The 18171-nt window shown below is 39.8% G+C and overlaps 1 protein-coding gene and 1 long non-coding RNA gene across 2 annotated transcripts in view; one reads left to right on the top strand and one right to left on the bottom strand.

Annotated features, from left to right (window-relative positions):
* Positions 1-18171, top strand: part of LOC146652548 (exostosin-1) — a 358469-nt gene that overhangs the window by 272162 nt on the left and 68136 nt on the right. The window lies entirely within an intron of this gene.
* LOC146652557 (uncharacterized) lies at positions 14588-16330 on the bottom strand. Its single transcript, XR_014907612.1, has 3 exons — positions 16194-16330; positions 15184-15276; positions 14588-15053 (listed from the first exon to the last, which is right to left on the bottom strand). It is a non-coding gene; the product is annotated as an uncharacterized LOC146652557 (long non-coding RNA).

Consider the following 18171-nt stretch of genomic DNA (forward strand, 5'->3'; position numbering starts at 1 on the left):
CACCTTGAGCCGTTGACACAAGGCAGGGTGGAGCCATGCATTCGTGTTTACTTGTTTTTTAACCCTACCACCTAAAAGTTGTGACAGAATTCAAGGCCCATCACACCAGACAACATTTTTCTAGGCTTCTATTGTCAGATTTTGGTGAGCCTAAGTGAACTATGAATTGTGGTCTGAGTTTCCTGTTCATAACCAACAAGAGTGGCACCCAGTGTGGTCTTTTGCTGCTGTAGTCCATCAAGTCCATTCACCCAGAGACCTGCCACTCCGTGGATTTTTTTTTTCTCTTTTATAGGCCATTCTCTGTAAAATGTGGCAATTGTGTGGAAAAATCCCAGTAGATCAGCAGTTTCTGAAATACTCAGACCAGCCTGTCTGGGATAAACCATGCAATGTTCGAAGTGATGATGATGATGCTCAGCTTGAACTTCAACAGTTCAGCTTGACCATGTGTATTTATCCCAAAAAGGACTGGATTGCTGCCACGTAATTGGCTGATATATGTATTCATGTTTGAGACCAGTTGAATATTTGTACCAAATACAAGTAACAAAAATACCCAGTATTATTCATCTGTATATGCTAAAAAAGGAATATCAAGACATATAACCCTACCCCTCCTTCCCGTCTAATAATTGATAGCAATATTCAACTTACTTTCGGTGGCCCATATACATATACAGTCAGTGAATGTAGATGTGTAGTCGGTCATATGGCCCATGTGTTGTAAACCAATAATAAAACATCATCTTTATCTAAAGACTTCTTATTCTTTCTTTATGCGCTTTTAAGTGGATACACATGCAATTGATGCTTTAACTGCATGTAACATGACTTTTGTATAAATAAAAGGGAAATATTGTAAATTATCGACATGTCCTTTTTAATAACAAAACCTCATTACCCTTGAGGAACACATTACAAGTGAAAACCTTAAGGTTAAGAAGTTAAAATTCCCCTTTTCTGCTTTTCCCCCCTTATTATTATTTTAATCTATAAATGGCTATTCAAGCTCAAGGCTGTCTGTTCATACAAACCACTTACTGTCAACAAATGTCACAAAAATGCTGGAAGTATTACAGCACTTTAGAAACTTAAAATACAGCAGAACAAAAGATACATTTTTTTGAAGAACTACACAGACATTTTGATTTAATGTGACATTTTAAAGAGACGAAAAGAAAAAAAAAACACTGCTCATGAAACAGAAAATACAGAATGAGATGATGGGTTTGGTGTTTTACCACGCTCACTTTGGCACACACACACACACCTATCTTCATACTGCCCCACTGAATGCTGTAGGGGAACAGGGAGGGTGTTAATGGTGTCTCACAGCGCACACACATCCACACACCACTTCAGCGTATGTGCTACTCTCAGAGAGGCATTACTCATAAGAAGCCAGAGGAAGAAAGGAAGGAAAGGAGAAAGGAACAAAAACAATATAAAAACATGTTCAAGTGCATACCTTATTAAACTGGCAACAAGCAATATTGACAAATAAACCAAGACAGAAGGGCGTCTACAACAAGGGTGCAAATGTCAGTGAAGTGGGTCCCTGGTTCAACATCCAATTGGACTGATTATTTGCTGGATTTCCTTATCTCCTTATCACATTTCACAATTAAAATTTAAAGGTCAAATAGCAATATTACAAGCTACTTCAGTTATGTAGTACCAGCAATTTTATCATTTTCTTAAACATGGAGATGTTTGCTAATGTGCCCATTTTCTGAAGCAGTTTGTTCCATCCAGCTAATACTCTGAAAATTACGGATTTACTGAAAGAAAGAGTCTTTGGGCAAAGAATTACTATAAAATTGCCATTGCTTTTCTCCATCCTTCTGACAACACACATGGCCTCAAACAACACCTGCTGATAACACACAGAGTAACAGTCTACCTCTGTGATTTGGAAATGTCAGACTATCACCTACTGCTCTGTGCTTGGAAAACAACTAAATAAAGATGCACTGTTTGCAGCTTTTTATTTCTTTGCTTTGAAGTGATTTTTTTTGCTTGTGCCGCTGTGTGAGCTAGAGGACTCTGAAAGGTCACAGTTGATTGGTTAACAGCAGAAAGCTTTTACCTGTTTTGTGCAGGAATGCTTGCCCAACAACAACATCCCTTGTTCAATCCACTTGAATGAGACTGGATACCACTAAATTCCTTTTAGATGTACTCAAGGCCAAATAGTCTCTTGTTACTGTGGCACACTGTCGGCTGCTGTGGTGAATTAAAATAAAAACTATCAAAGTGAAGCCAATGAAAATAGCGAGAAGTAAAAAAGAGAGTTGGCTGTGAGCAACAGTTGTTGGATGAAGGCTGTTGTAAAACTTTACAATCAATAGTAAATATGTACTCAAAATAAGTACAAGTACATCTGTAAAAATGATAACATTTTTTTTAAATACCTTAATGAGAAATTCATTATTGTACCTTCACTCTTGCATACTTTAGATATTCAGCTTTTTATTTGTGTATAATTGCAGTAGTTAAACTTTTTTCTTTGTGAACCACAAAACTTTAAGTCTGTTATATTCCAAAGCCTAAAGGAGTGATCGGAGAACTGTTTCTGTTTTTAATTGTGGTAATATTTATGTGATTTGTGTGATCAGCTCAGCTTAGAGATCAGCATTTCCATTAATTAGAGTCATATATAAAATACAAACAAAAGCCACACACCCTATGAAGAATAAATCCAACATGCACTTGTGGTACTTTTCTTAGTAAGAAATGGTATAATCTAGCATATTGCTTTTAAAAGGTACCAGGCTTGTAATGCTGTAAGTTAGTAGTGCATGAGTTAGTCTTTAACATAGTGTGTCAGTCCTTTTTCACTTCTACTCTTTCACATGAAGCCCTGGACCTTTTTAGTTTAGACTGCTCAAAAGATAATGACTTTTTTAATTTGGACTAATTTACAAGGCTATGATTTGGAAACTCACTGCTCTTTCACACCAATGGAAATCATAAAGCAGCAGCAAGACCCTAGCACAGAACAAAGCAGGCATCACTGACAATAGACATATCACTGGTTAGGTAAGGCCTCTCTCTAAACCCCCCTGGCTAGAGGGAAAAATGTGTATTGCATGACCAGGTGGGAAGGGGTTGCTGGAAATTGCGAGGAGTCAAACACCACTATCAAACTCTCCTGGCAGACTAGTAGCAATAAAAGTCATGTGTGCAAAAATGAGCTGAGATTGACAGCTTTGGACATGCTAATCTACACTTAAATAGCACATATAGGCTATATGTGATAATGCTTTTGAATGTGTAGAGATGTATCAGGTGATTTATGTTGGCATTGCTCTGTGGCTAAACTGGCCTGTCTGAACTGATACTAAGTACCATTTAAAACTTTCTTATACAGAATGAGAATGCCATTATGGCTTATGGTGAGGCAGGCTTTTCTCAGTTACATTTATTTGGTCTTATCCGAGTTAGACTTTAAATTTAGGGCAAAGAGAATATTGGTGCCAGACTGATACTCGGCATTGGCAGGTGCCTCAGGTGAGGTAATACATTTAGCATCTAACTTGCAATAATGACAAAAGTGTTTAAGATTTGATTCTTCAAACTGTATAGATACATTTCCTCTGTATGTGTACATTGTAGCTCTGCCTGCGTATATGTGTGTGGCATCATGTATTAGTAAGTGAGCATTAATATTCTGTGCCAGGCTAGTCTGCAACTTTAAGCTTTAATACCAGCCCAGAGACCCGTGTTTCAACTCAGTGAGAGAAGGGAACAGTGATGTTTACGTACACACTTACACACTTACACACATACACACAGTGATAAATATGGAAATTTCTCTCTGTCTCAAAGACACAGCAATGAACATGCAAATGGTTCTCCATCAAACACGCACACTTGAAGCTAAGGTGTTTCTGTGATGCTGTGCCATCTGTCTTCTGGTATTTTAATGGAACTTGACGGGAATAGACCGCTATACTAACAGTATTTTCCCCTTAAAGTAGTCGTGTTTTAACAAACTTTGATGCACCCCGTCTGGGACTCTTCTGCTCCCCGACCTGTGACTTAGCTGCCCTTCCAGAGATCTCCGGAGCGTCTGTTGTTTGGATGTGAAGGTTAAAAGCAGTCCTTGTGAATAATACACACATTTTGAACCTGTGGGCCCGAAATGGTGCACATACGTTTGTTTTCGTTAGTTTTCAACCTGAGTTTGTTTGTTTGAGTTGTTAGGTAAAGTTTGAATTCCCCTTATCCTCTCTCTTTGCTACTACACTTCTGTGCTTCTTTTGCTATTTGTGGCCTATTTATCATAATGTGAGGTTGTTCTCCTCTGCTGTAAGGAAATTACACTGATTAGGAAGGAAGAAAACAACAGGCAGAACCATGTAAACTTTTGTATAGAGAAGGAAATCAAAATGGTAAATTTTAATGTACAGGGTGGGCCATTTATATAGATACAATGTAATGAAATGGGAATGGTTGGTGATATTAAAGTCCTGTTTGGGGCACATTAGTATATGTGAGGGGGCAAACTCCTCAAGATGGGTGGTGACCATGGTGGCCATTTAGAAGTCGGTCATCTTGGATACAACTTTTGTTTTTCAATAGGAAGAGGGCCATGTGACACATCAAACTTATTGGTAATGTCACAAGAAAAACAATGGTGTGCTTGGTTTCAACGTAACTTTATTCTTTCATGAGTTATTTACAAGTTTCTGACCACTTATAAAATGTGTTCAATGTGCTGCCCATTGTGTTGGATTGTCAATGCAACCCTCTTCTCCCACTCTTCACACACTGATAGCAACACCGCAGGAGAAATGCCAGCACAGGCGTCCAGTATCTGTAGTTTCAGGTGCTGCACATCTCGTATCTTCACACCATAGACAATTGCCTTCAGATGACCCCAAAGATAAAAGTCTAAGGGGGTCAGATCGGGAGACCTTGAGGGCCATTCAACTGGCCCACGGCGACCAATCCACTTTCCAGGAAACTGTTCATCTAGGAATGCTCGGACCTGGCACCATCCTGCTGGAAAAACTCAGGGAACGTGCCAGCTTCAGTGCACAAAGAGGGAAACACATCATCATGTAGCAATTTCAAATATCCAGTGGCCTTGAAGTTTCCATTGATGAAGAATGGACCCACTATCGTTGTACCCCATATACCACACCAAACCATCACTTTTGTTGTTCCAACAGTCTTGGAGGGATCCATCCAATGTGGGTTAGTGTCAGACCAATAGCAGTGATATTGTTTGTTAACTTCACCATTCACATAAAAGTTTGCCTCATCACTGAACAAAATCTTCTGCGTGAACTGAGGGCCCTGTTCCAATTTTTGTTTTGCCCATTCTGCAAATTCTGTGTGCCGATCTGGATCATCCTCGTTGAGATGCTGCAGTAGCTGGAGTTTGTAAGGGTGCCATTTGTGAGTAGCTAATATCCGCCGAAGGGATGTTCGACTAACGCCACTCTCCAGTGACATGCGGTGAGTGCTACGCTGTGGGCTCTTGCTGAATGAAGCTAGGACAGCCACTGATGTTTCTTCATTAGTGACAGTTTTCTTGCGTCCACATTTTGGCAAATCCAACACTGAACCAGTTTCACAAAACTTAGCAAGCAGTTTGCTAACTGTTGCATGGGGGATGGGTGGTCTCGTAGGGTGTCTTGCATTGAAATCGGCTGCAATGACCCGGTTACTGTGTTCACCAGATATCAACACAATTTCGATCCGCTCCTCACGTGTTAACCTCTTCGACATGTCAATGGCTGTGAACAAAGTGAAACTTGTAAATAACTCATGAAAGAATAAAGTTACGTTGAAACCAAGCACACCATTGTTTTTCTTGTGACATTACCAATAAGTTTGATGTGTCACATGGCCCTCTTCCTATTGAAAAAACAAAAGTTGTATCCAAGATGGCCGACTTCTAAATGGCCACCATGGTCACCACCCATCTTGAGGAGTTTGCCCCCTCACGTATACTAATGTGCCCCAAACAGGACTTTAATATCACCGACCATTCCCATTTTATTACGGTGTATCCATATAAATGGCCCACCCTGTAGAACAATTTTAAAGTGCTACTAGAACCAGTATGCTTTTTCTTATTAGCACTTGAACATTGGAAAACTGCAATTAGACTTCTTAAATCAGGCACATTTGCTTGGTCTGACGGATGATTCAGGAAAAAAGGTTTTACATCCATTGATCCATCCACTTTCTTAATTATTAAAAGTCTATGAAACTGCCACTATAATACCATGTTTATTATACAGGTAAGTAGGCACTGATATCATGCATTTCCTCTTCTCTTTCCCCTCACCCTAGCCTGGTTCTCAAGTTGTTAAAAGAGGGTTCTTCCTTGATGGAATCAAATACTTGCTTATGGGAGATTGTGTCATTCTTCAGGTTTTCACTAATATTGTAGGGTCTTTATTTCACAATAAAGTACCATTAAGTCAAGGTTATAAACTGTAAAAGTACAACTACTGCTATGCTTCAAACATACAAACTTGTAGATTATTTGTTGTCATCTAAACTCCTGTGATGCTCTCAGCTGTGCTCATAAAAGTGATGGAATAGTTGTGTGAGGGCTGAAAAAGATTATAAATCCTATATCCTCACCAAAAAACCTTGTTTTTTGAAAAATTTTGTTTTTAGCCTGTTTTGGGGGTGCAAATTCAAATCAATTCAGTTTTATTGAAGGAAATGCTATTTGCATCATGGGAATCCCCCAGCAGCTTACACCTATTGCAGCATAACTGAGGGAGGATTCAGGGTCACCTGATCCAGTCCTAACTATATCCTGTCACCTTGTACATTATTGGATCTTGTTCATAACAAATTAGCTACACCCCATTTTTGCTGATGTATTACTGAATCTGATTCATTCGAAATCAACAGGTACAAGCCTGCCAACAGCAGTACCTCGTTCTACTTTGTAATAAGCAAAAAGCAGAAAAAAATTAAGTTGGAAAAGAAGCATGCACTAAAAATTATAATAATAATTGGATACATTGAAACTAGAATGTTCAAGGAGGAAAACACAGATTTTAGTGGCCGATGTCCCCTGAGACAAACTGTGGCTCAGGTGGGAAAGAAAAGGTCTGAGTTATTAAGTTATTTTGAAAATAAAAGAAAGCAGGTGGATGGTGAATAACCTTTGGCTCTTTAAGTATAAAATAGTATGCATGGGTTAAGCACAGATTTATTCTTTTATAAAAAGAAAGATCCATTGTGAGAGGCCCTGCTGAAAAGGTCTTTCCAGTATCACCATTATAGGGTGTCAAATGCTGCTGTTTTATTACATTAGGTTTTAGATGCCAAAATACTATTTGGTTATGTTTAAGAAAAGCATATGAGTTGGGTTACCTCTGCACATTAAAGACTGACACTCACCTGGTGTGTTTAAATGTGATGCCAGTAGCCTTTTATAATCATCTATATGTGAGCTGGAGCTGAAACGCTGGCATCCGTGCCATTAACCCAGCCTGTTATGGCACCAATGCCAAATGACACCTTGTGTTTGTCTGGGAGATTCCACCAGTGTCTGACAGAAGGACTGTGTTTCACGCTTGCTTGACTCTCTTACTAATCATTTCTGACTGTCTAAATATCTGTCTAGCAGTTTGCTTAAAGCTTACTGAATCCTTTAATCCTCTGCAGCACATGCTTAACCAAAATCTAAGTCTACTTTGCTTTCATCAAAATATGCTCACTTGTAAGAATCCTCCACTTTTTTCTGTCTCTGTGAAAACAAACTAAAAAGCTTTAAATTAGCAGTGAGTTCTTCCCTCAGCTCCTTTCCATCGATTCTTTGCAGCACTGGCCATTAAAGCATGAAAACATTTTCCATAAGGCCTCTGAATTATTTGATTTGTTGAATGCAAATTTGAGACAATGCACTGCTTTTAAATGCACAAGCATGCCTCTGCACTAATGTGAGAACACACATTAGCCAGAACACAGCTGCTGATTCTCTCAGATACACACACACACACACGTACACACATTCCCTGCCACACTCTCTAATGATGGACTAAATAGCTTGTTAATGCTTTGATGAGTTTTTAAACAGCTTCCAAAGGACTCTAAAGAGCTAGATGTTGATAAACTCTTCTGTGGCTGTTGTAGGAGTTAACTTTATCCAGTTCTTAGAGCTCTTAGAGTTGTTAAGAGGTGTCGCTTGAATTGTTTTGATATTTATTTTTGCGTCTTCGATAAGCAGTCACATGGAAACAGCTACAGTGCAATATACCAAACTATATGGGACTGTTACACAGGCTCATTTTACATTTTTAAAAAGTCAGGGAAACTCATAGTAAACTATTTATACATGTATTCTTAAACATCTTTCTGGTAGTCTTTCTGGGTTGTCTTTGATTTTTTTGTACCCTTTGGAACAGTATTTTAATGTCAATTTCGGAAGCTGGCTTACAAAGGAAAAATGAAGCAAATTGCAGTAGCTGACAAATTAAAATACATCAATACATTTAAAAATTGGTTAAGAGTAAATGAAAGACCAAATTTGTGTAAAAAAACAAAGTATTGGTGTTACTGTTGTGGAATACACTAACTCTAATAATCCAGTATAGACGCAAGAGTACAATGAGTGTTTACAATCAGGAGGAGGAACATTTCCCTGAAGTTCCTCAGTCTCACTATGAGCTTTGATTTAGTCTTGTACATGAACTTTTCAGGGTTCTGTTGAATTCTGAAATTGAAATTCTGTTGATAAGTTGATAAAGACAAACGGGCGTTATCAGGGCTGGACTGGGACAAAAAAATCAGCCCGGGCATTTTGACTAGAGACCGGCCCACCAGGTATTATAGGAAAATCCATAAAGCCTTTAAATGAAAACAAACGCTGTTGTGACAGTGATGTACACTGTCTTGTTGGTATTAATGTATCAATTGAATAAACTTAAACCTACAGCATCCTATTCCTCCCTATTCTAGTTTTCTAAACAGTATTTAGCAGAAATATTAAACAACCTAACTGCCAACTCGTAGCAAAAAAAGAAAATAAAAAAAAATAAGGAACCACCCCCCACCCTCCGCCTTAATTGACATAATTAACTTTAATTTAATGTATGTGTAAAACAAATGCACAGAAATCAATTGTTTTTCTACAATAATTAAATAAATTCAACATCTTTCATCAACAGAACTGCAGACTGCACGGATGGTACCTTCCCAAAGGGAAAAAAGTACTATAACTTACTAGGTTGTATATTAGACTTAATATTTACTACATACACTAATGGGCTTTCACACATTTTAGATCAGATAAAAACTTTAGTTGTAAGATTCAGATAATAATTTATTAAAAACTAGACATTTGAAATGAGAATAAGAAAGAAAAGTAAGACTTTGTGCCCTCCTTTCCCTGTTAATGCCCTACCTGGCCCCTATCCATCCAGCCCAAAGTCGATCATGACCAATTAGCCAATCCACCACCTTTCTTTGTTTATACCGTTACAAAAACCCCAAACAAACAAACAACAAAACATCAGCCCATAAAAACAAAAAATCACCATGGCCAGTCCAGCTATGGGTGTTATAACTTTTCATAAAAGTTATAATTGATGACTATAACTATAAATAATGACTTTTTCGGTTGCCAAGCATTTCCTGTCAAAAGCAAAAATAAATAAATACATAATTTCATAAATAATTTTTTATTGCAATCTTTACATTAAATGGAGTTTAATTAAACCGTTAATTGAATATTTGTTGTATTCTCACTATTATATTTTAGCAATAAGTAGTAAATGCATGTTTTTGTGGTTAATAGACTTTCCAAAATTAAGGCAGAACCTTCAGTTATCAGGCTCCCTCTCCTCTGGAACCCAATTTGGGTTCAGGAGACAAACACTCTTAATTTTAGTCCTAGTAAATCTTAAAGTTAGAGCCAGATCAGGTGATCCTGGATCATCCTTTAGTCAGGCTACTGGGGGGACTTTTCATGATGGATTGAGCACTTCTCCTCCTCCACTCGCTGCTTATCACTTCATTAAGATTTGTCTACTCTTTCTGTGTTTTATTCATTGCTGTTTATGATCTCTTTGCTCTCAGTTTTTGTCTTCTCTTTCCCTTACTTCAATTAATTGCAGCAGATTGCTGACTCTTCCTTAGCCTAGTCCTGCTGGAGGTCTCTTTCTTTAAAAATGGGAGCAAGTGTTATCACCACGAGGAGCTGTTAATAGGGAATCCCTGGTCCAAGTTAACATTTAGTTTTTATTTTATTTTTATGTTTTATCTTTATTCTACAGTGTGATGCAATTGAAATTTGAGAGAAAATTCATTTTCTCACAGCAAGACCTTCTTAGTCTGAGTGCTGCTGCTAATGTCAGCCAATGTTTACCCACTTCTTTAATACTTTGTAATGAAGCAGAACAGATGACTGTGTGTGTGTATATGTATGTATATATCCATCCATCCATCCATTCGCTTCCGCTTATCCTTTTCAGGGTCGCGGGGGGCGCTGGAGCCTATCCCAGCTGTCATAGGGCGAAAGGCAGGGTACACCCTGGACAGGTCGCCAGTCTGTCGCAGGGCTAACACATAGGGACAGACAACCATTCATACTCACATTCACTCGCACATTCACACCTAGTGGCAATTTGGATTATCCAATTAACCTATCCCCACAAGCTGCATGTCTTTGGACAGTGGGAGGAAGCCGGAGTACCCGGAGGGAACCCACGCAAACACGGGGAGAACATGCAAACTCCACACAGAAAGACCCCGGTGGGATTGAACTCAGGACCTTCTTGCTGTGCGGCAACAGTGCTAACCACCATGCCACCGTGCTGCCCTCTATGTATGTGTGTATATATATAACACCCAGCACGCCCCTGCGGGCGGTTTATCCTTCAAGCTCGGGTCCTCTACCAGAGGCCTGGGAGCTTGAGGGTCCTGCGCAGTATCTTAGCTGTTCCCAGGACTGTGCTCTTCTGGACAGAGATCTCCAATGTTGTTCCCGGGATCTGCTGGAGCCACTCGCCTAGCTTGGGAGTCACCGCACCTAGTGCTCCGATTACCACGGGGACCACCGTTACCTTCACCCTCCACATCCTCTCGAGCTCTTCTCTGAGCCCTTGGTATTTCTCCAGCTTCTCGTGTTCCTTCTTCCTGATATTGCTGTCATTCGGAACCGCTACATCGATCACTACAGCCGCCTTCTTCTGTTTGTCTACCACCACTATGTCCGGTTGGTTAGCCACCACCATTTTGTCCGTCTGTATCTGGAAGTCCCACAGGATCTTAGCTCGGTCATTCTCCACCACCCTTGGGGGCATCTCCCATTTTGACCTCGGGACTTCCAGGTTATACTCGGCACAGATGTTCCTGTACACTATGCCGGCCACTTGGTTATGCCGTTCCATGTATGCCTTGCCTGCTAGCATCTTGCACCCTGCTGTTATGTGCTGGATTGTCTCTGGGGCATCTTTACACAGCCTGCACCTGGGGTCTTGCCTGGTGTGATAGACCCCAGTCTCTATGGATCTTGTGCTCAGAGCTTGTTCTTGTGCTGCCATGATTAGTGCCTCTGTGCTGTCTTTCAGTCCAGCTTTGTCCAGCCACTGGTAGGATTTCTGGATATCAGCCACCTCCTCTATCTGCCGGTGGTACATACCGTGCAGGGCCTGTCCTTCCATGATGGTTCCTCGTCTCCCTCCTCTTTCTTGGGTTTCTGCTGCCTGAGGTATTCACTGAGCACTCGGTCAGTTGGGGCCATCTTCCCAATGTATTCTTGGATGTTCCTTGTCTCATCCTGGACTGTGGTGCTGACACTCACCAGTCCCCGGCCCCCTTCCTTCCGCTTAGCGTACAGCCTCAGGGTGCTGGACTTGGGGTGAAACCCTCCATGCATGGTAAGGAGCTTATACTGTATATATATATATATATATAAACACACACACACACACACACTGTATATATATATATATATATATATATATATATATATATTAGGGGTGCAACGATACACAAAATTCACGGTTCGGTTTGATACTTTGGTGTCACGGTTCAATATTTTTTCGATAAAAAATAAAATGTTCATGCCTTTTTAATTTGTCATTTATTAAAATTATAAATATATTTTATATTTTAACTCAAAAGTACAGTTTTTAAATTTAACCCTAACCCTTGTGCGTGTTTTTTATTTTGACAGCGAATGCGCACCTGTGGACCACTTATGTGCACCCCTGGTTATTTAGCTCGTCATATTGCAGCCACAGAAATTAAAAAAGCAGCAGGATATATATAAAGTGCATAAAGTGCAGCTTTATGGTCCATGAAACCATAAAGCTGCACTTTCTTTTTGCCTTATAGTCTGATTTGTCATAACTTTTCCGTTTTGTGGTAAGCTTTTCTTTGGCTGTCACTTCTTCACCCTGACCTGTCTTATTTGGCTCAGCAGAACTAAAATATATATCTGTCTGTGAAGGTTCTCAGTCATCCAGGTCATCGTAGTCAAATATATATCCTGCTGCTTTTACACACGCACTCACATAAGCTCAGCGATTCTCTGCGCGATCAACCTCTCACATGTTTAAGCTTGCTGCGGGAGATTTCACTTTCACACTTCACATATTTGCATAGTAAGCTAACGATTGATAAGACGATGTCAGAGGAATTGGTGCACATATTATCATCACTCACAGATCAGTGCTGTCGCTCTCTATACACAGTTCTCGCGATTGCAAAGTGAAAGCAAAAAAACAAGCGCAAATTCAAACGCGATTTCAATATGTCACATATTGACAGTGGCTCACCGATGCCAATGACATAATTACCCAGCTACATTTCCGAAAGAATGCAAAAGCATCCATCCATCCATCCATCCATCCATTCGCTTCCGCTTATCCTTTTCAGGGTCGCGGGGGGCGCTGGAGCCTATCCCAGCTGTCATAGGGCGAAAGGCGGGGTACACCCTGGACAGGTCGCCAGTCTGTCGCAGGGCTAACACATAGGGACAGACAACCATTCACACTCACATTCACTCGCACATTCACACCTAGTGGCAATTTGGATTGTCCAATTAACCTATCCCCACAAGCTGCATGTCTTTGGATGGTGGGAGGAAGCCGGAGTACCCGGAGGGAACCCACGCAAACACGGGGAGAACATGCAAACTCCACACAGAAAGACCCCGGCCTGATGGTGGAATTGAACTCAGGACCTTCTTGCTGTGCGGGAACAGTGCTAACCACCGTGCCATCGTGCAAAAGCATTGACATATATTTTTCCTTCCTACAATAGCCGGACGGGCAGGGCAGAGAGAGGTTTTGGTAGCCCGACTGGAAAAATCGCTAGCGTCCTAGCCCCAGGACGTCGGGCTAGCGATTTTGCGAGCCCTGTATCTGATTGAGGAATCACTCATCTTTGGAAAAGAGAGTTTATTACAGAGAAATGGCTCTTTCCAAAATAAAAGCTATACTATCCGCTTCTTCTGGGCTATATTCTCACAGCATATTAAACATATCAGGTCCCCATAAGGAGAATCCTGTGCTAACGGCTGTCTAAATGACTCGGGTAAAGTTAGTAGCATGCTTCCTTTTGTCTGCTCCCACTTGTCTTTGCACTAGGATGATGTCGGCGTAAATGTGCAGTCATATTCGTTGTGTTCCCACTAGTGCTTTCAGGTTAACCTCGTTAAAATGACCTTAACGCCACAACACGGCAAATCTCCGTTAACGAGCTACACTCTAAGAAATAAAATGTTGTATTTACTCCACCCAGTTATGTCAACCGGTTCCACACAACTGGGTTAGTGAAATATAAAATGTATGATACATTTAATTTGAACAAGAAATTTTAAGTACATCTGATAAGATTTGGATAATTAAATGCAAATCAAAAGAATCATGTTGTATTAGCTGAATATCATAATGTTGATATAACTAACCTTGTTGATTTAAATTGAGAAGACTAAATAAAACCTACTCAACCAAAACAAGCTGTACTTACTTTGAGAAATAACATGTTGTATTTACTCCACCCAGTTATGTCAACCGGTTCCACACAACTGGGTTAGTGAAATATAAAATGTATGATATATTTAATTTGAACAACAAATTTTAAGTAAATCTGATAAATCTACTCACCCAAAACACGCTCTACTGAAACTATAGGATTAAATCACTTTAACAGAATTGCAACTTAGTCTATTTAAGTTTGTAAATTAAATAAATCGAACACAAGTTTATTCAGTTAACCTAACTTTAATAACACTTTGTGTAAAACTTGTTGAAGCACACTTTGAGCAATTCAAATGCTTCTAGATCTTTTCCCCCAAACAATCTTTACATATATTCAAGTGCATTTTAGGTGCAGGAAGACAAGATACAGAATGTCATGTTAAACTGAAATGATTAAAACTGGAAAGTGTTGTGATTCCAACATTTTTAACATTAACATGACTTAATTTAAACTTGATTGGGCTACAATGAAAAGCCCACAATACAGCCCTGCAAACAGCAGGTAGAAATTACTTTTGTGTCATTTTTGTCCATATTTAGAAAAATAACCTTTGCTTCAAAACTTAAACTGAAGTCCAAAGTTAGGAGCAGTCTTTTTCAGTGTAGTTGGATGTTGGTAAAGGTTCAAGAACAAAGAACGCAGAAAAGTGAAAGGCCTTGCAGAAGTTCTTGTGGCAATTCAAACTGAACAGTTTATGAAGTGCAAGGAGAAGGGTTCGAGAACCTTAAAGTTCAGTGTCCTCTATAGTTCACTGCAGGCTGTTTCACTCAAGCAGTTTGTTTTTCAGAACCTGCACCTTCATGGATAGGTTGTTCCCATCCAACTCCATCAGCACCTTCTGAAGAAATTCAAATGTGTATTTCAGGTGCTTTGGGTAGCTCAGATTTAGACTATAGATTAGTCCAAGCAGGAGGGCACAACCCTTTGCCACATCACTAAGAGCTTGCAGCACAGTGCATCCTTCTATGATGACACCAATGTCCTCAGGTGTATCTGCAGAGTTTGCTCTCATGTCTGACAACATAGACTCCCAAAGTCAGCTGCTCTGTTTCTCTGCTTGCACCAAGATCCACATCCTTTAAATAAAAATTAAAAAAAGATAAGTTAATTGCGTACATATACATATGGACAAGTAAGTCCACCTTCCATTTCCAATCCCAAATTTAAAAAAGGAAAATAACTGATCGTTTTCCTTTTTTAACTTACCAAGAATTCCTTGAACAGGTCATCTGGCTTTTCATTTAAGTAGACACAGACAGCTTTCAGAATGCATTCCTGTCAAACATCAACGCTGGGATTCTGGTGGAGATAAGAACTCAATATGAGAGAAGTTTCCTATTTTGGTTCCTTTCAACCTCTTTACAAAACAAAGTCAAAAATATTAACACATAGCAGATATGTGATTAAGCAATGTTTCATAACTCACATCAGTGATGTGCAGTGAGGTTCATGATTGGTAAGGCACTGACTCCTCTGTGTCAGATTAACAAATATATGAACCCAAAAATCGAAGCTTTTCAATTTTGACATTACGTGAAAGCTTTCATTTTTGCTTTAATCAATTCTAGATTGTTCAACAATATATTTAATAATTGTGCCCCTAAAAATATTAAAATTAAATAGAAGATTAGAACTGGGCAATATGGACTTAAAATCCTATCATGACATTTTGTGGATAACAATAAGTCTGTGAAGGTTCACAGTCATCCCCAGGTCATCGTAGTCTAAGGAGCTTGGAAAGAAAAGTGAAGCTTCTTCAGTGAAGATTTCTGACACTAAACCAGAAATCAACATAGAGTCGAATTCTTTCAAACAATGTAGCAACTTAATTGATGCACATTTCTAAAATACACTACACATTCATTTCATTCTTCAAACTACAGGATCGCTGGCGCTCCCAGTGGTCATTACTGATGTCAGGGAGCAGGTGCGGTAGATGTTGGGAGTAATTTTAAAACTGTCGGTCTTAGTAGGCAAGTCTCATCTTAACAAGAATCGCAAAAGATTTTGGAAAATTACACCGAAGCAGGTTCAACAATATTTGTTAAATGTTTTCATACTTCTAACATGTGAGAGAGGTATACAAGCTAGAGTGTTAAAAAATTTGCCAGGCATCATTTGTTTAAAAAAAATGCAAAAGTATTCCCGAAAGTGTCAGATGTGTATCAGTTAGTATACATTAATCAAATTTGTCATCCTTAAATTGTTGAACTTACCAAATAATCCTCAGATGGCGATGGATTCTATCCAGGATGCTAAGCATATGCAAGTCTCAGTTGAAAATGGCGGATGATCAAACTTCCACACTGCACATGTGCAAACTCAGAAGTACGGAGAGCCTATTAGGACAATCCTCTTTAAATTAAAGTGCTCTTCATTTTAAATGAACTTTTTACATTGGATTTAATTTACTGCATTTTGTTGTATTGAAATATTATGTTGTTAATTAAATTCAAAACAACATACTTGTGTTTAAAGTTAAAAATCAATTGGTGGCATTAGTTTTAACATGAAGCATTTACATAATGCTACCAACATCAGTGTGTCATTTCTTAGAGTGCCCTGATAGCCCCGTGCATGGGGCTAGACGGCCAACACGTTAACGAGCTAACTGCGCTAACACACTAGCTCCCATCCATGTAATTGAGCATTGCGTGGCACATCCAATATACTGTTTTACTTTAGTCCATGACGCGCTTACCTTCAGGGTCATACGTCACATGAAAACCAAAATAATTCCAAACGCCAGATCTGAATGAGGGTGGGGGAGGTTCAATTTGCCATGTTGCAAGGAGAGCTTAACTTCTGTCTGGCTAGCTTGCCCTGCACTCTTCCTTCTGACTATGCTGTCTGTGTGGAGCGCTCAGTGGATCTGCGCTCGACAGTGCAGCCTAGGCGGAGTAGTCGAACGCAGATTCACTGAGCGCTCCACACAGACAGCATCGTCAGAAGGAAAGTTGATAAAATAAATTACAAATGTTGTATTGTTCGATACATATGCGTACCGAACCGAAAGCACTGTATCGAACGGTTCAATATCGATACGAATATCGTTGCACCCCTAATATATATATATATTAGGGGTGCAACGATATTCGTATCGAAAGCACTGTATCGAACGGTTCAATATCGATACGAATATCGTTGCACCCCTAATATATCGATATTGAACCGTTCGATACAGTGCTTTCGGTTCGGTACGCATATGTATCGAACAATACAACATTTGTAATTTATTTTATCAACTTTCCTTCTGACGATGCTGTCTGTGTTGAGCGCTCAGTGAATCTGCGTTCGACTACTCCGCCTAGGCTGCACTGTCGAGCGCAGATCCACTGAGCGCTCAACACAGACAGCATTGTCAGAAGGAAGAGCGCAGGGCACCTCCCCCACCCTCATTCAGATCTGGTGTTTGGAATTATTTTGGTTTTCATGTGGCGTATGACCCTGAAGGTAAGCGAGTCATGGACTAAAGTAAAACAGTATGTTGGATGTGCCACACAATGCTCAATTACATGGGTGGGAACTAGTGTGTTAGCACAGTTAGCTCGTTAACGTGTTGGCCGTCTAGCCCCATGCACGGGGCGATCGGCGGTAGCTCGTTAACGGAGATTTGCCTTGTTATGGCGTTAAGGTCATTTCAACGAGATTAACCTGAAAGCACTAGTGGGAACACGACGAATATGACTGCACATTTACGCCGACATCATCCTAGTGCAAAGACAAAAACAACAAGCATGCTACTAACTTTAGCCGAGTCATTTAGACAGCTGTTAGCACATGATTCTCCTTATGCTGCTGAGAATATAGCCCAGAAGAAGCGGATAGTATAGCTTTTATTTTGGAAAGAGACATTTCTCTGTAATAAACTCTCTTTTCCAAAGATGAGTGATTCCTCAATCAGATACAGGGCTTGCAATATCGCTAGCCCGACGTCCCGGAGCTAGCGATTTTTCCAGTCGGGCTATTGTAGGAAGAAAAATATATGTCAATGCTTTTGCATTCTTTCGGAAATGTAGCTGGGTAATTATGTCATTGGCATCGGTGAGCCACTGTCAATATGTGACATATTGAAATCGCGTTTGAATTTGCGCTTGTTTTTTTGCTTTCACTTTGCAATCGTGCGAACTGTGTATAGAGAGCGACAGCACTGATCTGTGAGTGATGATAATTTGTGCACCAATTCCTCTGACA

The sequence above is a fragment of the Rhamphochromis longiceps genome, linkage group LG15 (assembly GCF_057381845.1).
Source record: "Rhamphochromis longiceps isolate RC_006_pf linkage group LG15, R_longiceps_female_GT1.1, whole genome shotgun sequence".
Lineage (NCBI taxonomy): Eukaryota > Metazoa > Chordata > Actinopteri > Cichliformes > Cichlidae > Rhamphochromis > Rhamphochromis longiceps.